Genomic DNA, 22,327 nt, shown 5'->3' with positions numbered 1-22,327 from the left:
TTTCCTCTACAAAATCCCACAGCGGATAATCCACACAGAGATCACTGGGAGTTCCCACCCATTCGCTTATTCCTGCCACTGTCAGTTTATTCATAAACGTCTAAATGATGACACAAGGCAGAATGTTATGTGCTTGATTTTCCCCTCCGGACTGTTGCGGGAGGGGAAACAAAATCTATTTTTCTAAGCGAGCATCAGATGAAGCTTGAACAAAACCCATAACTCTTTCGGGACAAGCATCTCCCTGGGCTTCCCACAGACGCTCCCGGAGTGTCGTTTCTGGGGTTTATTTGGCAGTTGTTTACTGTCTGGACAGAAATATTGCTCCTTCCTGGATACATGTCTCCTCCCCTCCTGCTTTCCCTTATGCTGTTAGCCCTCTGCCCTGGTGCTTTAAAACTGTAGTAAAAAAAAAAATTCCCTTAATCCCCAAGTTGCTTGGCCAGACATCAGTCTCAGATCCTGAGCCCTCTTTCCAGACCCTACAGTTCTCATCTGCCTGTTCTTCCAGCGTCAGCATCTCCTGGCTCAGCCAACTGCAATTACAAGTCAATTCTCAAGTATTCAGGGCTGATTATTCATGGAGTGGATTATTCGGGCTTCTTGTTTCCCCCTCTCTGTGGGTTGGCACTCATTAGCACCTCCATCAGCAGACAAGAAAGGAAAAGAAAGTTTGCAGAGCTCCCACCCACCAGGACCAGTTGCTGGCCAGCCTCTTCTGTTTGGGAGGAAGGCAACTAGGACCCTGGACTCATCTGCTCGTGCTGCCTCTTCCCCATTCGCATAGATAATTTGGTGTTTACAATCATTTTTCCAGAAAGGAGAGGGGAGCTACAGCCAGCGACAGCCTGGATCTTCCATCCCCAGGGCTGCTCCCACCAGCCTGTGACGTCTGTGCACTTGACAACAGTGAGCGTGCTCGTGGGAGCGGTGAGCATGTGCGTGTGCACGCGAGACACCCAGTGTTGTCAGCTGCGGCGTTCAGCTTGATGGCAGGGGCTGTCTCTTTACAGCATGAAATATGTCAAGGGATATTGTATAATGGCATAGCTAATAAATACAATGAATTTTTAAAAACAAAGCATGGAGGGACAGACGGAAGCAGGTCACCCTCACGTGAAATAGTGTCCTTTACCAGCTTATTGAAGGAAGGGGTTGTTTTCAGACACAAGACCCTTCCCCAGCCCAAAGCCCCCATCTTGGGGAATCTAAACCATAATCTCTTCCTGAAGGACTATAATAAAATAGGGGACTCTCCTGGGGGGATCATCCCCAAGGCACGTAGTAGAAAGAACAGATACTGTCTCAGAGGACAGAGTGCACGTCAACTCAGAGGGGAGCTAAGGTCAGCCCAGGAGGAACTGAGCCATCTCAGCTGCACCCGCCACCTCCACGTAGCCTGGTCTGCACCCGCCACCTGGGAACCTTTAGAACTATCATCTGTGGGGTCAGAGCCGCTGATGGGTAAGAGGAAGGTCCTGGGTGGAGAGAACGAGAGGAGGTTTCCAGGTGCTCTAACATGCAACACTTTCACCATTTTTTGCATTCAATCAAATCTTCATTAAGCACCTACTGTGTGTCAGGCACTGTTCAAAGCACTGAAGAGTCGATGGTGAATGACACATGAAGTTCCAGCAGAGGAGACAGACTGTAAACAAGTGAACAAATAAGTAAACCACAGATGGTGATGTGCGGAATGGGACTCTGATTGGGTGCCTGGGTGAGCGAGGCTTCTCGGACGGGGTGATCAGGGCCTTCTCTCTGATGAGAGGACATTCCAGCTGCAACCTGATGAGGACGAGCTAGCCATTTAAGGACCCAGGGGAGAGCATCCCAAGGAGAAGAAAATCAAGTGCAAAGGTCCTGGGGTGGGAATGTGCTTGGAGGCTGGAGCGACAGCAAAGAGGCTAGAGGGCCCGGGGCCAGTGGGTCCTGAGGGAACAGCAGGAGGGAAAGCTGGAGGACTGGGCAGGGCTGGGTCATGCAGCCTCAGGCCAGGCTGGGGCAGGTCTGAGAAGCTATACCGGGGGCTCTGGGAAGTCACTGGAGGGATCCAAACTGCAGAGCACTGTGTGACCTAATTTGCATTTTTAAAAAGCTCTATCTTGAGGCTGTGTGGTTGGAAAAGGCAGAACCCACTCACGAGCTTAGGAGTGGAAGCTCGTTAACATAGAAAGATACAAAAGTGTCTCGCTGAACCCAGACACAGGAACGGCAGGGAGAAGGGGGCCATCAAAAGCCAGGGCGGTCTCTCTCTGGCTGCCTCGGCTCCCACATCTCTCTTCTCAGCTTCTCTGAACATAGACCCAGCTAAAGTCCTCCAGGCCCTGCCCTGTATCCAGCCCTATGGAGCCTGCCCTGCCTTGTGGGGTCCTCTCAGTTTCCAGGAGAGAGAAGCTGATTGACTCAACCTCAGGTCAGGTGTCAACCCCTAGTGGTCAGTTGGCAAAGCCAGGGAAGGGCGAGTCTGCCCAGGAAAACATGGCTGCTGGTAGTGATCACGACTGAAGGTGGGGAAGGTCCTGGAGAAGGGGGACTGAGCTGGGCAGACACCTCCAAAATGCCCACTGCTCACCATTCTCCAGAGTTCCCTCTCGGCAGCCTTCACCGAATTCCTGCATCCCTGTCTCCATCTCAGTCCCCGCCCCCAACTCTAAAGGACACCAGAGGCTGGCCAGACTACCAGAGTCCCCTGGAGCTTACGAAGTGGAGAGTTTCCCACTCAGAGCAGCAGGTGACCCCCAGAATGAGGGACAACAGAGGGGGCAGGTCAAACCCTAAAGATTGAGGTCTGGCAGGCAAGAAGGCTGCTCCGAAGACCCTGAAGCCAGGAACCAGGAGCAGAAAAATGAGTCAATGCGGCAAGGTCATGGTGGCTGCTACAACAGCTGCTGGTGTCCACGGCTGGTGTCAGCGCTAGCCAGGCCCAGTGGGGCAGCCAGGCTGACAGCCACTTAACTGGAGACTCCTGTGTTCACAGCAGGGTCAAAGGAGAAGGAGAGAGTCCCCAGGGTGGGGGATGTACAGTGGGGATGGGGGTTCAGCTCGGCTCCTCTTACAACTCAGGGACCTCCTCTCTCACATAAGGAAGCCTCTGTGCTCAGCCTCCTCAGTGCCAGCCAGCTGCCAGCCCAGCGCTGTTGCACCCAGGCCCCAAGAGGAGCCAGTGCCAACACCCTGGGACTCTCACCATCAGCGGTGCGATTACAGAGGGTGCTCTGGGAGAAACGGTGGCTGGAGGGAGTTGGAGGAGGGGGGTGGGGGGTGCAGGCGAGGCATCCTCTCTCGATCTGCAGGGCCAGGAAGAGGCAAGGAGGGGAAGAGATGGACTAAGGCAGAGAGAACAGCGATGGGGAGATGGGGAACAGTGAGTGAGAAAAAAACATGAAAAGAGGAAAAGATCAGGATGGAGTGAGACAGAGACAAAGAGACCAGAAAAGAGAAGAATGGAGGTGGAAGCAAGGAGAAAAGCAGTCAGAGAGCCCAGGAAGGACAGCTACCCGGGTTGGATAACGAGTTACTTGGTTAGTTTGCTGGTCCCACTGACCGGGCGGCTAAAATAACCAAGAGGTATCGTCACACAGTTCTGGGGGCTGGAGGTCCAAAGTCAAAGCGTTAGCAGGGTTGGTTCCTTCTGAAGCAGTCGGGGAGGAAGCTATTCTGTCCTCTCGCCTTGGCCCACATATGGCTGTCTTCATGTTCACGTGGCGTCCCCCCTGCATGCACGTGTACCCCCAAATTTCCCCATTTTTAAAAGGACAGCAGTCATACTGGATTAAGGCCCACCTAACGACCTCATTGTACCTGGATCATCTCTATAAGACCCTCTCTCCAACTGCAGTCCCCTACTGAGGTACTAGGGGTTTCAGACTTCAACATAGGAATTCTGGGAGACATGATTCAACCCCAAACATGACGTACCTGCTCTGTGCCTCAGTGTCCTCAATATAAAACATGCACAATAACAGAATCTTCCTCAGAGGATCAGTCTGAGGATTCGGCGAGTTACTAAACGTGAAGTCTGCCATGCAGTAAATGCTTAATAAGTGTGAGTTACGTTATGATCTTTATTACCATCAGCTGGTGTGGCAGGTAGAAAAAGAGTCCCCAAAGATGTCCTTGCCTTAATACTCAGAACCAGTAAATATGTTACTTTCAATGACAGAAGGGACTTTGCGGATGTGATTAAGGTTGCAGATCTTGAGATGTGGAGATCATCTGGGATTATCCAGGTAGATTCAAAGTAATGACAAGTCCTTAAATTGGAGAACCCTTCCCAGCTGTGGTCACAGAAAGATGCAACAACAGAAGGGTCAGAGAGACGCGCCATTGCTGGCTTTGAAGATAGAGAAGAGGAATCACAAACCAAGGAACACGGCGACCTTGGGAAGCTGAGAACAGCTAGCAAGAAAACAGGGACCTCACTCCTACAACCCCGAGGAACTGAATTCTGCCAACCATCAGAATTAGCAGAAATAGGTTCTCCCGCCAGAGCCTCCAGAAAAGAATACGGCCTGCCGACATCTTGATTTTAGGTGGGTGAAGACTGTATGGCACCCTGACTTCCAGAACTGCAAGATAATAAGTCGGCATTGTTAAGCCAGTAAATGTGTGGTGGTTTATTACAGCAACCACAAGAAACTAATACATTTTGAAAACACCAATCCAATAGGAGTGGGTGATCTGGTCAACCCAGCCCTCCGGTTAGAGACCAGGACAACATCAGTGCCCCTAGGGCAGAGGGCAATTCTGTTAACCACAGAGAACCCCTCTGCCCACCTGAAGGACCGCTCAGGAACAGGGGTGAGACCAACACACTGGCCTTTGGAGCTGGCACAGCATCTGAAGGTAGAGAACAAAAGCCAAGGGTCATCTTTGCCCAAGCAGGGAGACACCTGAGGGTCCCCAAGGAGAAAGAGAGTCCCCAGACCCCATCCCAGAGACTGTCCACCCCTCCAGAGAGCACCCTGACTGATCGGCTGAATAATGATCCCAAAGATGTCCATGTCCTAGACCCAAACTCTGAAAATACGTTACCCTACACAGCAAAGGAGACTTTGGAGATATGATTAAGGATCTTTGGCTGGGAGGGTTATCTTGGATTATCTAGGTGGGTCCAATGTAGTCACAAGGTCCTTAAAGAGGGTGACAGGAAGGTCAAAGTCAAAAAAAAAGATGTGACAACAGAACCAGAGGTTGGAGAGATCTGCTCTGAAGATGGAGGAAGGGCCAGGAGACAAGGAACGCGGCAGCCTCTAGAAGTGGGAACGACAGGAAATGGGACCTCCAGAAGGGACACAGCTCTGTGGACACCTTGAATTTAGGCTTCTAACCTCCAGAACCGTAGGAGAACGCATGTTGTTGTAAGCCTTGAAGCTTGTGGTCATCCAAGGACCTTGACTAAGACCAATTTTAATATTAGCCACTGCTGTCCCGTGCCTGAACCTCTTCAGCAGCCTTCTTGTGGCCTCCCTGCCTCTCCCTTCTCACTCCCTTCCATCCATTCCAACCCAGCCACCAGGGAGATCTCCTAGAAAAGTAAATTAGATTGTGTTGCCTCCTTGCCTGGCCTCCAAAGACTTCTTGTCGCATTTAGAATAAAACCCACATCCTCGCAGTGGCCTGCAGGGCCCTAGACCAGTGGTTCTCAATCTCTGCTGTACATCTGAGTCCACAAGCAGTGCCAACGTGTGGCCAGGCCCGCGCACAGGGGTCCCAGATGAAGTGCCTTTCCTACGGCCTGCCCTGCCCTCACTTGCTGTACCCCAAATTCCACACCATTCCCCACACCCCCCAGCACTGTCCAGGCTCAGACCTTTGCACTTGCCTGCCCTCTTCCCCCATATACCCGCAGGGCTGGCACCCTCAAAGAGGCCTTCCTGACTCCCACTGTGAGATAGCTCCCCACCCCTGCTCCTCCGCTCCTTGACCCTCCCGTATTGCCCCAGCAGTGCTCACACCTGACTGTAGGAACGGACAAACATGTGTGTGTGCTCATCATGTGTCCCTACTGGACTCAGCTCCGTAATGGCAGGCGGTCTCTCTTTGTCTTAGTCACCACTGGGCCCAGCACAGAGCGTGGGCTCATTTTCTTTTTCATATATTTGTTGAATGAGTCAACAAATACTTTGCTGTTACCTGAGGTCCCTGGTCACACCAGCGGGCTCACCATGGACACAAACTGGGCACCATGCTCAGCAAAGAGGCTTTGGAAAGACAGAGGTCCCACAGAGCGGGCACTGGGATTGGAGTCGGCGGGCCTGGGACTGGGTCCCAGGGCACGACTCACCCAGCTGGGTGATCCTGAATGAGTCACGGCACCTCTGAGTCTCAGTTTTCTCATCTGTAAAACGGGAGTGATGACTTACTCCAGCTCTCTTCACAGCTGGGAGCAGCATGACCAGGTGAAAAAAATGTCTTATCCTAGCTGCGGGTACCAAAATTCCCCTGGGGGACAGAAATGACTTCGTTGAGAAAAATGTTTTGACAGCTGTTTGAGTCTCTGTCACCTTTGCACACGTAAGGCTGTGTGTTGGCTCCCACAGGGAAGGCCTCGGGGCGAAGGGAAGGGGTTCTGCATGACAAGGGAGGGACGTCCAGCATGTCCTAGGAAACCAAGATGGAAGCGGGAGGTCTGCGCTGTGCGATGTAGCCTCCCACAGGTCTTCAGTAAAGTCAGCTAAGTCTCCAGTGCTCTGAGAGGAGTTTGTCACCATGGAAACCAGAGAAGGGACAGCATTTCATCCTGGAGCTAATCCCACTCAGGAGGGAAGTCAGCTGTGAGAAACTGCAACCCCAAATGCACAGGTGGCCTCTGGGGAACTTGGAAATGGTGGGGAGGGCTTAGATCTCAGAGATCACCCACTCTGTGGAGAACTGTCGACTGTCCCTGGTTCTCGAGAGGCAGAGAGGTCCCAGCTGAGAGCAGGCTCTTAGGAAGAACAAATTACACCAGACTCGTGCTTGTCCGGGAGAGCCCTCCCCACATCGTGAAGAGCTGTTTGACCTTGAGGTGCTATTTGACCTTGAGGCGCTGCCATCGCAGGGCTAGTCCTTGTCCATGGGGTCCTTCGGTCTCCAGGAGCCCCATGCCCCCCGGAAGCAAGCTTCCCTCTCCACCTCCAGCGTATTCGTCAGCATTTGCCCCTGAAAGGAGAGCCAGCCATACCCCTCCTGCTTGACAGAGTCTCGGCCATGGAGGCCTGGCGTCCAGAGTAAAGGGCCATCGCGGAAAATATCCCTACCCAGGAAGTCAGTCCTTGGCAACTGGTCCCCGGCAGGGCCGAGGAGAAGGTAATCTAGAGCTTCCGTGGACTCTTGACTGCAAAATCCATGTGTGGCCTAACTGCCCACAGTTGCCTCTGACAGGAAATCTGGACCACAGCCCAGTTCAAACGACTCCTGCCCTTTCTGGGAAGACAAAGCAAGTCCAGAGCCTCTGTGGACAGGGCTGAGGGGGTGCTCTGCTGGCCAGCCTCTCTTGCCCCTGTGCGGGGACTCCCAATGAGACAGGTTCCCAGGACAATGAATGGCAGCCCTGCGTACAGGCCAAAAGGGCCACTCAGGAAAGAACCAACCCTTTCCCCGCCACCCACACCCCAGATTTCCAAAACCTTCCTGGAGGGTCTAAGGATTTTGAAGCAGAGGGTCTAGTTGGAACCTCACTGACCACGGTCACTTTGAGGTGTTTGCCTCAGCAGTCAGGCTTAAAATCCTAATATGGTCAGCCACGAGGCCCACTGTGGGATGCTGAGTGAACCCAGCCGACTCTTCGGTCAGCGAGTGCCAGTTTGCAGCCCTGACCCAAGGTGAGGTGCTCAAGGGAACCCACTGGATCATGTCGCTTTCCTGCTTATGAATCTCTGAGAGCTTCCATCAGCTCAACTAAGTCTAAACTTCCTGACACCCTAAAGCAAGGCCTTCACAACCAGGCCCCCGTTTGGTTCCATCTTTCACACTCCCACACAGTCGCTATAGCTACTCAAACTACCACAGTTTCTAAGTCTTCAAGGTCACTGCCTCCTCCAGGCAGCCATCCACTCCCCCGGGCTGAGTCAGTCACGCCCTCCTCTGCCCTCCCACCACCCCTTAAACATACCTTATTAATATCCTATTATAGCACACATCACGTGATATTCTAATTGCTTCAAGCTATGAAAGCAAGGGCTCTGGAGGCAGACGGACTGAAATCTCGGTGCCCAAACTCACCAGCTGTGTGGTCTTAGGCCAGTTATTCAAACTCTTTGAGCCTCAATTTCCTAATCTGTGGACTGGCAATAATACCGATTAAACATTTAACAAGTATAAACAGAAGTGCCTGTTGTGCCAGGTGTTCTGCTAGGGCCGAGCAAACAAAAAGGTACCTGTCATCGTGAAGCTTACAAACTTGTGTAAGGGAATGGCTTGAAATAAAATCTTATATAAAAGCCATCTTTTTACTTCAGTGCAGTTATGATGAAACTTACAAAGGAAAAATACAATGTGTGAATAATGGGGAGATCCAACCTAGTCCGGGAAAGGGAACTGTTAGAGAAATTTTTTTTGAGGAGGCGGCGTTTATGAAGAGACAAAGTAGGGGCTGGCTAGACAAGTGAGGAGGAGAGCTGCGGGGAAGGGTTTTCGGGAAGAAGGAACAGTATATGCAAAGGCCCTGAGGCAGGAAGAGAATGTCCTTTCCCAGAAACCTGAAAGGATAATGACGATGATGGCAGAATTACCATGTCTTTGGGTCTGTGGGGCCCGTATCAGTACTTGGCACATAGTAAACATTGATAGCTGCCAAACGAGTGAGGGATTCTGGTCAGAGACCACCAACTCTGAACCCATGGCTAACCACATTACCACGCACTTGCCAAGCACCAACCACATGCCAGGTGCTACCTGAGACGGAAGGAAGACGTGAAGATGGACCAGCCCCGGACCCTCTCTCTCAGCCTGCCCACTCCCAAAGACAGGAAACGTGAACGTATGGAGCCCAAACTTCAGGTGAAGGCATCAAGGCCCACGGCAAAAACTAGCTGTTGTCCACCAAAACCTGCTTCCTTTCTTCCAAGATCCTGAAGACACCCAGGCCTCCTGGGCAGTAGGCAGAGCCATGCACAGTTCTTACCAATGGCCTGTGAGTGGATATCCCAGGTCAGGGCTGAAGACGTCAGGCAGGCCTCCTCCAGACTCTCTCTCTGCTTCAGCAGCGCAAACAACAGGGTGCCCTAGGGGATGGCAGAGCAATGACTCGGAACCGAGGTTCTAAAATAACTGGCAGGGACAGAGCTCTCCCACCGATCAGAACTATTACCTAAGAGAAAAATAGCTTCTCCATTATTTGAGCCTCTGTGATGCAAGATCTCTGTTACAGCAGCATAGCCTTACTCTGACTAATGTAGCTCCTGAGAATGGGACAGAGATCTAGGAGTTTAGAGCAGGAAGTGGCCATTTTGTGCTGCAGAAATCAAGGAAGACTTCCTGGAGGAAGATGGCATTAGCACTAGGCTTTCAGGAAGTCTATACTCTAAATAAATAGGAGTGTATCCATTGGGGGACTATTAAATAGCCATTAAAGAGAATGAGGCAGATGCATGTTAGAATGCGACGTGGGGAAATGCCTGAGTTCTACCTAGTGTCAGGGGAGGAAAGCAGAGTGCAGAACCATAGGGCCATGCTTTGCATAAGAATACAGTTGTGTACGGACAGAAAACAACCAGAAAAATGCAGACTAAACTGAGCAGTAGAGATAAAGCACAAGACAAGGGGAGGCATTTTCTTAATTTTCATTTTGTCCTGTTGGGCTATGTTATCTTTTGACAACGAATACCTATTACATTAGAATAAAACTTTCTTATGTTTCTAAAGCAAACTGGAAATGTGCTCGTCCTGCCCTCTCAGGAAAGGAGTCACCCTCGGTACCTACCTAGACACTGACCTGCGTGAGCTTTGGGAGGAGGCTTCACTGAGGCGACTTGGAGTGAGGATCGGGGGGCAGATTTAGGAATCATTTTCCAATTAGTTAGGTCTGAGCTCAGTGGTTCCCCAGAGACCAAAGTTTCAGAGGCAGGAAGGTGGCCCTCTCTGCCTGGGCCAGAAGCAGGGAAATGGGACCTCGTAGGCCAGGACGTGGCTAATCAATGAAGGCCTGGGCAATAACTTGTGTCATCCTGTGTGTCCTGTGTCTCCTGTGGCACCAGGGATGGATGGTGACTCAGAAAGGGAAGCCCACCCACAAAAAGGTGGCCAGATGAAGTACAGCTGCTCCAATTAGTGACTCCTCAGATTTGGTCTGTCCTCAGTCACAAAGGAGAAACTGAGGCAGCTCTCTGTATTGTAGAGCCTCTTTGTTACAGCAGCAGAGCTTTTTCATGACTGATACTGGGCTCTGGGAACTCAGAGCAGGAAGAGGCCATGGACCTAAGAAACTGATTGTTTTCACAATTCTGGAATAGGGGTCAGAAAACATTTCTGTCAAGAGCCAGATAGTGAACGTTGTGGGCTTTGTGGGCCATAGGATCCCTGTCACAATTACCTAACTCTGACACGGTAGCAAAACAGCAGCCATAGACAGTATGTAAACAAATGGGCGTAGCTGTGCCGACAAAATTTATTTATAAAAACAGGCAGTGGGCACAATAATGCAAATATAGTTAACCCTACTGAACTGTGCACTTAAAAATGATTGAGAAGGTAAATTTTATGTTACACATAAAGATTAAAATCTTAATTGAAAAAGAAAAGGCAGTGGGCCGGATTGGGCCCTGGGCTGTAGTTTGCCAACCCTATTCTAGAACATCAGAACATCAGAAGATTAGAACATCAGAAGATGTTCTAAAAAGAGGGCAAATTTGTTTTGCTGTAATAGGGCAGGTTCCTTTGACACAGGTTACCTCGTCCATGATTGAAATAACAGGGAAAGGATGCTGAAATAACAGGGAAATTGTGCTGATATATGATTTCCAGCACGCTAATATCTTTAAATGCAGATGCTTCTCAATTACAATGGGATAAACTCATCGTAAACTGAAAATATTGTAAGTCAGAAATGCATTTCATACACTTGAACTACCGGACATCATAGCTCAGCCCGTCTGCCTTGAACGTGCTCAGAACACCGACATTAGCCTACGGTTGGGCAAAATCAACTAACACAAAGCCTATTTTGTCATAAAGTGTTGAGTAGCTCATGGAATTTATTATGTGTTTCACTTTTGCCTCATCAAAAATTTTAAATCAGACCACAGTGAGTCAGGGACCGGTGTGATCAGGAATGAACGAACACAATGAAAGAAATATCCTCAGCAGGATTTGAAGAACTTAAGAAAAACACTGGAAATCTGTAGAAGTGTTTTCCCTTGTCACAAGTAGTAGCCAGGTTAGCGGCTTCAAGGACCTCTGCTGTCATGGGATTAAGCAATGTGAGGACATGGCACATTGAGATGGATAAGCTTTCCCACCTCTCCTGAAACAATGGATTAATGACAAAGGCTACACTTTCAATCGTATGTCTAGTGTTGATGAAAATGGCCCCGATCAGAAGCCAGTGCTGTCTGGGACCTTCATTTCTAGTGGCAGCTGGAGCCTCTGTGTTAAAGCTGAACTGTGCACTTGACTGTGTGGCTGGGCGTAAATGCCCCTGAAAGTTTGCATGTGCTCAAGTGTTTGTTAGAATTGTTATCGATTTCGTTGCAATCTGGTCACAAGTGTCCCTAGATTTCAAGCCATCAGCCCCAACTCTATTTTTCTCATTGGCTCTGTTCTCATTGGTGCACAATTGTACAGATCTCAAGGTTTTATAGGCGCGCACTTATGACATTAAAGCAATGATGGAACTTTCTCAACCACACACCACTCCTCAAATGAGAACTACTATCAATAGTTGCTGCTAATATTTATTAAGCTCTTGCTGCATGCTAGCATTGTGCTAAATGACTTATACGCCCCTTTCCCCATAATAACTCTACATTATCACCCTTGTTTTAATCAAAGGTGACACTGAGGTTCAGAGAGGCTAGGAGACCTGGCCAGGTCAGTGACTAGAGCTCAGAGAAGCCTTCTCACCTCCTTCCAGACCATCTTGCCGGCCCCACGTCAGTCCCAATCACCTCGTCTCCCCGCAGCATGCGTACCTGAGAATCCTGGAATTGGCCTCCACCTTTGGAGTTGATTATTCAAAATACATAGAGAAAACCGAGGAAGAGAAATTGGATGTTGACCTTCAAGAAAAGCTCCTGCTGCCATGTGGCCACATCGATCAGGTGCGGTTTTGATGGCTGAGCGTCAAATCAGTTTTTCCCCTTATTGTGCACTTCAAATTCAGTAGGTCCCCAAAAGAAAGGCCATGAGTGAGGCAATGGCCTAATTTCAGGACCCCCAAAGTGATTTTGGGGTGATCATTTAAAGTCTGAATGCTGATATTAATGGCAAATGGGGCAGGGCACCTAAAAAGGTCAGAGGTCAACTCTGCTTGGCCACAGGGCCATTTAGAACGGAACGTGCCCAAGACCAAATGTCAGTGAAGATGTAATCAACACAGCTGTCAGCCACTGCTGGTGGGAGTGTACATGGTGCCGCCACTTTGGAAACCTCACAGAGGTAGCGTGTGCATTCCCACGACCCAGCAACTCCACTCAAAGGCATGTTCTCGCTACGTACGCCCTGAGATGCAGGCAAAGAACATCCAGAGCAGCCCTGTTGGCAGTGGCAAAAGAACAGCAAGCATCCCAAGTATCTGTCATCGTAGGATAAACACAGAAACTGCAAGCTAATCCTACAATAAAAACCATACAGCAGTGAAAATGACAGAACCTCTATTGTATGCATTGACGTGCATAAAACTCAAAAATGTAACATAGAACTTATAGGACAGAAGAAGGAAGTTAAAAAAGAATGTGTATAGTACTTCCCTTTATATACAATTCAAAGACGGGCAAAATTAAACCTCATGTTGTTTCGAGACACATGGGTGGTCAAACTAGAAAGAACAGCAGAAAATGATTATCAAAATTAAGAATGGTAGTTAGCGTTGCAGATAAGGGGGGTGCAAGGAAGATGGGCACACGGAGAGTGTCTAAGGTTTGGTAATGTCCTAATCCACAACTTAGGTGGTGCGTATATGGGTATTTTATTATTACTCTTTAGACTACATGCATATATTTTAAATACTCTTTTGCATAAGTGATATATTTCACAATTTATTTATTTATTTACTTACTTACTTATTTTTAATTTATTATTATTTATGCCTACAGCACCTGGTCTTCCTAGGTGGTCTCTTATCCAAGTACTAACCAGGCCCGACCCTGCTTAGCTTCCAAGATCAGACATCAGGCTTGTTCAGGGTGGCATGGCCGTAGACCATGGACCGTGGCTCCACTGGGGTGTGAACCCAGGACCTTCTGTATGTAAAGCAGACGTACTAACCACTACACTATGGAACCACATCCCACAATTTATCTTTTTTAGATTTAGAGATTACAAAAAATAAAATGGCATAAAGGTAAGGTAGAGCAAATTCAAGCCCCTGTGGATGTCTACGGGGCAGCCAATCCTCCATACCCTCAGATAACATGCTCAAACACCCCCTGTAACATTAGGAATGCAGCTATTGGCTGAAACAAAAAATTCAACTAGCAGTGGCTTCAATTAAAAAAGCATTCAATTATCTCTCACTACAAGAAGGCTAGATGTGGGTGGTTAAAGGCTGATCTAGTGGCTCAATGATACAATTCTCTTAAATTCTCCTAGAGGCACAAGATGGCTGCTGCGCTCCAGACATCCCATCTTCACCTAACCACTTCCAAATGTAGGAAGTAAGGAAGCATCCAAGGTAATGAGAAAGACATTTTTTCATCGAGGGTAAAGTATCTCCCAAAAAGTCCCAGGAGAGTTCCACTTACATCTCACTGGCCAGAACTGGATCATTTAACCACTGTTGGCCACAAGGAAAGCTAGGGAAATATCTGCCTTTGTCAGCCTCCCTGTCAGATGAACAAGGAAGAAAGACAAGGAAGGAGAGAGAATTCCCATTGGGCAGAAAACCACAATGCCTATCTCGACCCACTTCCACCTCTAGGCAAGTTAAGTACATCTGTCCCACTATAAATGCCCTCGGGTCTGTCAAATAACCCAGGTCCTACCTCACATGGAACCTGGAGTCCATAGCACACAGCCCCAAAGTGCACTGTGGAGATGTATCTATTTTCTCCTGGAGATGCTCAAGGTGTGCTCTGAATCACCCTTGATCTCCAGTGCTCAGCTCATGACCTGGCAGAGTAATAAGCCTCACTTTGTCAACACGTGCATGCTATTTATGGAGGCAGTTTGCAAATCCTCTCTGCTGTCATGATCTGGCCATTCTGAACCCTGGCATGTGATGAGGCCCCAATGCTAGAGGCCTATAGAAAAGGGAGAAGCTAGTCGGGCAGGCCACTAGCCGCTTTCCACGCCGGTTACAAAACTACCGGAAAACTTGAGTATCTAGGGTCCAAAGGTTGGCTGTGGTGGTGGCCATAGCAGCAAAGCACTGAGAGGAGGGAGCAGAAATCCAGGCAGCGCTGGCCTACATTCTTGCAGACAATGACTGGCACTAAAAAAACAATGACCCTGGAGAAAAAACATCTGTTGTCCTATTTGCCACAGTCCCCACCGCTCCCTATTGCTTCTCCCACACTGAAGCCGAGGGCCCACTGCTGTTTATCATCACGCTCACATGGTTCTTCTTACCCTTGACCATTTCCCACTTTGGGGTACCTGCCAGGTGTTGTAGGCACTTGAATTTTGGATCCTTGAACTAAAGCACTAAAGACAGTCCAGTGTTCTCTGTTCTATGGTGAGAGTGACAAGTCTACCGTCACATCAATGCCTTCATTCACTCTGGGGCATTGATGTGGTGAGCGATTGAAGTCAGAGACTCCATGCCTGTTCTCAGGTAAATTCTAATCAGCTGTACTGTCTTGCCAGGCAGCAGTGACTCAGTCCACGCAGTGAAGCCGACATGCAAAATGGCCATGTGGGGTGCCATCTTTGAGCAGCAGCTCAAACGCTGCTCTGGCGATTACTCCAAAGTGCAGCTATTCGTGACTATTGTTACCTGGTGTGTCGCTCCAGGAAACCTGCAAGCCAACTTACAATTACAAAATTAGGAAGTGAAATAAACCCCCGAAAAATGCATGAAGGTGATGCATTTGGCAGCATTTCTGAAATATTAATGATAACTAGTGCTCATCTGAAGCTTACCATATTCTAAGTACTTTTACACAGATTAATGCACTTAATCCCCACGAAAACCCTAGGAGGAGGGTACTATTATCCCTGTTTCGAATGGGAGGTGGTAGCTGGCTCCTGCGTGACTCCCGGGGAGCCTCCCCTCCTGCTCTTCATGCCTTCGTGCAGTGCCCCCCTCACCAAATTACCGATGACCTGTGTGACCAAGAGGATACTGCAGATGCGACAGTGTGTGACTTTCAAGGCCAGGTAACAACAGGCATCGCAACTTCTGGCTTGGTCATCGGACTGCTTGCTCTGGGGCAGGCCAGCCACCATGCTGAGAGGACTCTCAAGCCACCTCTCCCCGCCGTGGCGAGGCACATGTGGAGAGCAACCCATTGGCAGCCCAGCCTGGCAACCTGTGAGCGTTGCGCCCAGAAGCCGATGCTCCAGCAGCCCTAACCCACTGCAGCCTCAGGAGACCCCAACCCAGAACCGCCCCCAGACTGCCCTTAAAATCCTGGTTTGTAGAAACTTGAAGAGAAATCAACAAGTATTGTTGTTTTAAGCCATTAAGTTTAGCAGTAATTTGCTTGGCAGCAGTAGATAACTAATACAGGTGAAAAAACTCAGGGAGGGGGACAGAAGTTAAATAATGTGCCCAATGTCACACAATTGGCAAGTGATACAGTCAGGAGTTAAATACAGGCCACCTGTTCTGAAGCCCACGCGTCTACGGCCCCTCTGGCCACTTCCATAAGAGACTAAGTTTGTAGTTACCCGTGTCCACCTCCCTTTTACTGAGTGCCTACTCTCTGCTCCAGGTTTTATCTATGTTAACTTATTTTACTCTCTCAACAACTCTGGCAAACTCTGGTATTATTCTCTCCATTATATTCTATTAAAATGTAATTAACCAAGTAATGCATCAGTACATTTCTCCTTTAGAAAAACTCAAATAGTAGACAAGGTCCCTAAATCTCCTTAGAGCACTGCCACCCCTACGTCCAGGCCCCTCACCCAAACTGACATCGTCATGCAGCGGGTACCCGTCCAGACTTTTTGTTGTCATTTACACTCGTGTTTATGTCCCCCAAAAAACATAAAGCAGAGCAATTATGGGGTTAAATCTCACAAAATAGTGTTAAGCAAAACACCAGTCACAACAAAATACATTGTGTGACTCCTTTAAGGTAAGTACAAAAAAAAATTGGCAAAATTATACTATGGTTTAGGGTTATAGGCTTAGGTGGCAAAATCATCAAGCAAATTAAGGCAGTGCCCACCATGAACACCAGCACAGTGCGTACTGCTCAGGATAAAGGTGGGGGTACGAGGGGTTCCAGGGTGGAGACAATGTTTTCACCTCGGAGGCATTACATGAGGTCAGCTTTCTGATAAGTCATGAAGCAGAGCGTCTCCTTTTTCTAAAAGTATAACTCACAACTGTAAAAGGCTTTGTTTAAGAAAACACGTGTTCTCTGTTTTTGTTATAACAAATTTACCATTCTATCTTTCTAATCACGGCTTTTGTTCCCTCACCAATAAGTCCATCCACTTGTCACCTATAGATTTACTTTATTCTTTTTAACAGCTACCGTGTATTCTATAGAGCAAATATTCAGGAATTTACTTAGCCATCCCCACTGATGAACATTTTGTCTGTAATTTGAACAAGACAACTTGTTTGTAATTTGAACACCTTTTTGTACGCGTGCGTTTCTCTAGGTGTGTCCCCAGCAGTTGGAATTGCTGTGGCAAAGGGTATAAACATTTAGAGTTTTAATAAACGTTGCCATAAAGTTGTCCATGGGCGTTGTACCACCAGCATTATGTGAAGATCCCCATGTTCCCGCATCCTTACCCACTCGTGATATCATCAAAGTGTTCCCCTTTTTTGCCATCTTAGCAAAACAGTGCCTCATTACTGCGCATTTCACAGATGAACGAACAGAAGCCCAGGGAGCTTAAGCAATCTGCCTGAGACCACACGACAAGGAAGAAGCAGCAAAAGGACTTGAATTCAGATCTTTTGCCTCCAAACTCCAGCTCTTGCTGAGATTTGGAGTATTGCTCCTTAAAGAACAGGTGCTCTTGAGATATGCCATAGATACCCCTACTGAAGGCCTGAAGGCAACTGTGATACGTGTGGAGGCTCGCCCAGGGGCTGCAGGTAGACCATCACCTGCATGGAAATCGTCAGGGAGGAGGTGAGCTCGAAATGGAATCGACAAGGTGCTGCTGCTGACTCTGATGTAAATTAGATAAACTTGCATCTAACACGATGTTTCGAGCGAGGGCACGCAAGGTTCTCAGCTGCTTCCAAGCAACGAGCCACGGGAGTGAAAAATAAAACAATCTAGGAAACTATGAAACACAATAATGAATAATAACAGGCCCCACAACTGCAGGGGAGAATTATTGGAAAATCAGCTAAGAGCCCATCAGAAGGGAGGCCTAAGTGGCTGCTGGCAGGAGATGGTGAAGCGTGGCAAAGAGAGGGCAGCGTGTGCAGTCAGAGAAGCCTGGGAATGAACTGCCTCCCATACTTGCTGGCTGGGTGACCTGAAGCTCTAGAAGATTCCGTTTCCTTGACCGTGGAAACAGGATGCACTTACCTCACCGTGCTATAATGAGGGTTAAATGAGATATTGACTAGACAGAGCCCAGGGCTGCGGAGTACAGCTCTTCAGGTGCATAAACAAGGACCTGAAAACGTCCCCTGCTTCCCCAAGGCCTCCAACCCCGGCCCAGGCTAGATCATCCTTATAGCCACCCCACCTCCAGCAACTGGAAATAATCGGCTTTCTGTATGTCTGATAAATTAATGAATAAATGAATGAGAGACGGCCAGGCCTTGGCCAAGGACCCTATGAAAGAGTGGGAACTCCCATCCCCGCCTGTCCTTTGATAATTAGGACCAGCAAGGTCTGAAGTCAGAGAACAATGAGTTAGGACAGAGAGGGCCGACAGTCGGGCATGACGTGCCTGTCATCCTGATGGCCCCAGGGACTACAACAGGAGTAAAATGCGACCCACGGCCAAGGCAGAGAAATGCCATGTCAGGCACTGGATGGAAGATAATGAGCTCAGGGAAGAACGCTCGCTCGCTAGGAAAAGAAGAATCGCTTAGAGCCCTTCGGTCTGGCTGGATGACCTGCACTACGGGACCACACTTCTATTCCAGGGTCATTGCGAAAGAAACTAATCAGACAAACATGGCACTCCAGGTCCAAGGCCAGCCCGGTGTTCAGCCCTCAACTAATGCCATCGGCAGCAGTTATCACCTCTGTTTATTTTGCCCTACTACTACTATGTGCCAGGCATTCAGCCGATGTGCACGTGTCATCTTAGTGATCTTTCCAAATAAGACATGAGGAACTCGGGAGCCAGAGAGCCTAGGCTTAAATCCCACCTTCACCAATTGCTGGCTGTGGGGCTGCGGGCAAGGTACATGCTTTTGACTATCTCAGTCTCCTCATCCGTGCAATGGGGATGATGGCAGCCCCCACCTCACAGGCTGTGAATGCCAAACGAGCTATCACATGTGGACTGCCTGCAACAGTGCCAGGCACGTAGCAAATGCTCCCTAGTGTTGATTATTTTTTGTTATTTTCATCCTGATCCTGCAGGTGAGTAAACTGAGGCTCACAGAACATAAGTCACTTGCAAAGGTAACAGATGACAAAGCCGAGACTGGAATGGACCTGTATGATTCCAGAGTATAAACGCTTTACCACCACCTTATTCCGTTAGTGGCCTTCAAAATCTGTCCACAGTCATGATAAGAGTAATATTAAGAAGAGTTCATGCCCAAGAATTTAAACCCTGAGTAGTTTTGCTTCAGAGCCTAAGCTTTTAACTCTCAGAGAAAGAAAATTATTTCCTTTTTAACGCTTCCCCTGTCCTTCTATTAATACCAAGGAGAAAGTCTCAGCTCGGTGCCGATATGTCTTTAATGCCTCTCTAGCACTTGAACAGAGAGCCGACCCTGGGCTCCAAGCAGACCATACTTTCTAGAGGGGATCTAATAGGCCCTATGCTTAACTTCTATGCTACACGCCCCAGCAAATATAGGAATTCCCTCTCTCTAGAGATGCTATGGCAGTGGTTAGAGAAGAGAGACCTCGGCTTCAGGGAGCTCTTGGAATCTGCAGAGGTGACCAACAGTCAGCCAGGCTCTAATTCCTGCCCAGGTAAGTTTCAGAGGGTGATGAATGGCAGGGCACTGGGGGACCAGCAGCCATCTATAACACCACCAGATGTCACACAGCCTGCATCAGCTGATGGACAGACTCTCAACCCATGGTGAGTGAAGCTGCAGAAAGCGTCTTGCCTCACAGCACGTAATCAGGAGCCAAAGGCCTGTGTCTGACTTTCTTCTCTGCCATGTCCAAGGCAAGGAGAACTCTTAGGCAGTTCCCTGACCTTTCTGGGCCTGTTCCTCGTCTGAGAAATAGAGATAATAATACCTACCCTCCAAAGAATGGTCCTAAGAAGCAAATGAGGCCATGCATGAGAAAGCACTGTGTGAAGAACTGAACAAATGCGAACCATTGCCATTTTCCTTATTCTGGGTATATTATCTATAAGTGGGGACCATCAGCATAAAGTAAATGGCTGACACTAGGGTGAGATGGGATCACTTGTCTCTCTTTGAATTATCTTTGTGTTTTTTTTGTTTCTTTTTTAAATTAAGTTTATTGGGGTAACATTGGTTAATACAATTACATAAGTTTCAGGTGCACATTATAATTTGACATCTGTATATTCTATTATGTGATTATCACCCAAAGTCCAGTTTCCTTCAGCTATCATATATTTGATCCCCTTTACCCACTTCACCCTCCCGCTAAACCCTATATTTGACCCCCTTTACCCCGTCTACCTCCCCTACCCCACTAGTAACCACTAGTCTATAGTCCATGCCCATGAGTCTCTGTTTGTTTGTCCTGCTCATTTGTTGCTTTTAGGTTTATATCCCACATTTAAGTGATATCATGTGATTTTCAACTTTTTCTGTCTGGCTTATTTCACTTAGCATGATTATCTCACAGTCTATCCATGTCACAAATGGCAGTATTTCATCTCTTCTTATGATTGAGTAATATTCCATTGTATATATGTACCACGGCTTCTTTAGCCAATCATCCATCGTAGGACACTTCAGTTGCTTCTGTCTTGGCCACTGTGAATAATGCTGCTATGAACACAGGTGTGCAAATATCTTTTCAGATATGAGTTTTCAAGTCTTTGGGGTAAATACCCAGTATAGGGATTGCCGGATCACATGGTAGATCAATTCTCAGTTTTTCGAGGAACCTCCATACTGTTTTCCATAGTGGCTGTACCAATTCGCAGTCCCACCAGCAGTGTATGAGGGTTCCTTTTTCTCCGCATCCTCTCCAACATTTGTTATTACTTGTCCTGTTGATTATAGTTATGGTAACAGGTGTGAGATGGTATCTCATTGTGGTTTTGATTTGCATTTCCCTAATAGCTAGTGATGTTGAGCATCTTTTCATATATTTGTTGGCCATTTGTATGTCCTCTAGGAAGAAGTGAAATTATATTTGTTTTTATAGTTTTCTCACTATGTCCTGCTCTTCCAGGCCAGGGGTCTTCTTATCCACCTGGAGAGCACACTGCCTAAAGCAGTGCCTGGCACAGCAGAGGCATCAGCAAATATTTGCTACATGGATGGATTATGGATGATGGGTAAATGAATACTGGATGCATACATGGACAAGCGGATCGATGGATGATGGATAGACGGATTGTGGATGGATAAATGGATGAGTGGTGATGGACAGATGGCTGATGGATAAAGAATTGATGGGTGATGGATGTGTAGTGGGTGGGTGAAAGACAGATAGATAAATGGATGGATGATGGATGAGGGAGTGATAGATAAGTAATGAATGAACAAATGGATGGAGGATGGATGGGTGATGAAATTCAAATGCAGTTTAAGATGAAACTCTTGGCTAGGTCAGAATCTTACTCCAGTACTGGATCCCAGCTACTCTCAGACCACAAGGATGGATTGTGTGTGTGTGTGTGTGTGAGAGAGAGAGAGAGAGAGAGAGAGAGAGAGATTGGTTGTGCTATCCTGAGGAAGAATTTGGTAGAGAATGTGGGTCGTAGGGAAAAAAGTTCAAAAAACTTTTACTTTTAAAACAACTTCCAGAGTCTACCCTCTGGAAGAATCCACATTCTCCCCATTCGCCTACACCGGCTATATTCCCAGACCCGGGAAGCACCTGGGTCCAGGTGAGGCTGGTCAAGGGGAAAGATCCCCAGAAGGCATCCTTTGTGCCATTCAGTACAACAAAGATAGATTTTTCACAAATAGTTGGGAATGAGAGTGTTCTGGCGGCCTACTGTGATGGGTCGGTCTCAAAGTTTGTCCGCTTCACCCTCAGTCTCGCAGGACTTCCTTGAGACGAAGGTGGGGGCCAGGAAATAATTTCTCCATCAACGGGTATTAATATGGTGTAGTCTAATTTGCAGCCCCTCTTTCCAACCTCACTAATGGGAGCATAAAGGAGGGGTGGATAATCATGGCTACAAGGGGTCAAGGAAGCTTTATCAAAGAGGCGTTGATAGTGCTGGCATTTAGTTAAAGCTAGAAGGACATGTAGAAGACCACTGGACCTCTCAGAGTGGCTCGCCAAGCACACAACCCCCAATACCAGGGCTCGCCTGCCCTCGTGTTTACCATGCATTCACCAGTAAACAGGTAATTATGACAAAGTGCGGGCACAGAGATGACTTCACACGTCTCTGTGAGCTGTGGAGACAGAGAACAGAGCATGGCAGGCACGCTGCGTCACCGAAGGCGGGAACCTCACAGAACCTAGAAGGAAGAGGAAGAAGGAATTTTTCAGGAGGACTAAATGGGGACCGTCTCAGAAGAAAACTGCTTGTGAAAGACACAGGCAAGAAGAAGCTCTTTGAAGAAAAGTGAGGCGAGGGGTTTATCTCTGGCGCTGCCCGCCTGGCGTCCATGCTCTTGACTCTGGTAGCAGCATCTTGACTCTCTTTTAGAGAACAACACTCTCTTTCTGAGAGGTTTTGTTGAGACTGACCCCACCTCGAGCTCAAATGACCCAGGCCTGGCCATCGGAGCCAC

At 48.2% G+C, this 22,327-nt stretch overlaps 1 protein-coding gene and 1 pseudogene across 3 annotated transcripts in view; both read right to left on the bottom strand.

The window, feature by feature from the left end:
- The window catches only part of GSG1L (GSG1 like), a 182,881-nt gene that overhangs the window by 132,060 nt on the left and 28,494 nt on the right, over nucleotides 1-22,327 (bottom strand). The window lies entirely within an intron of this gene.
- On the bottom strand, nucleotides 13,227-13,342 carry LOC120620682 (uncharacterized; annotated as a pseudogene).

This window comes from Pteropus medius, unplaced genomic scaffold (genome assembly GCF_902729225.1).
Source record: "Pteropus medius unplaced genomic scaffold, Ma_sr-lr_union100, whole genome shotgun sequence".
NCBI lineage: Eukaryota > Metazoa > Chordata > Mammalia > Chiroptera > Pteropodidae > Pteropus > Pteropus medius.
This window is presented reverse-complemented; position numbering and strand designations above follow the sequence as displayed.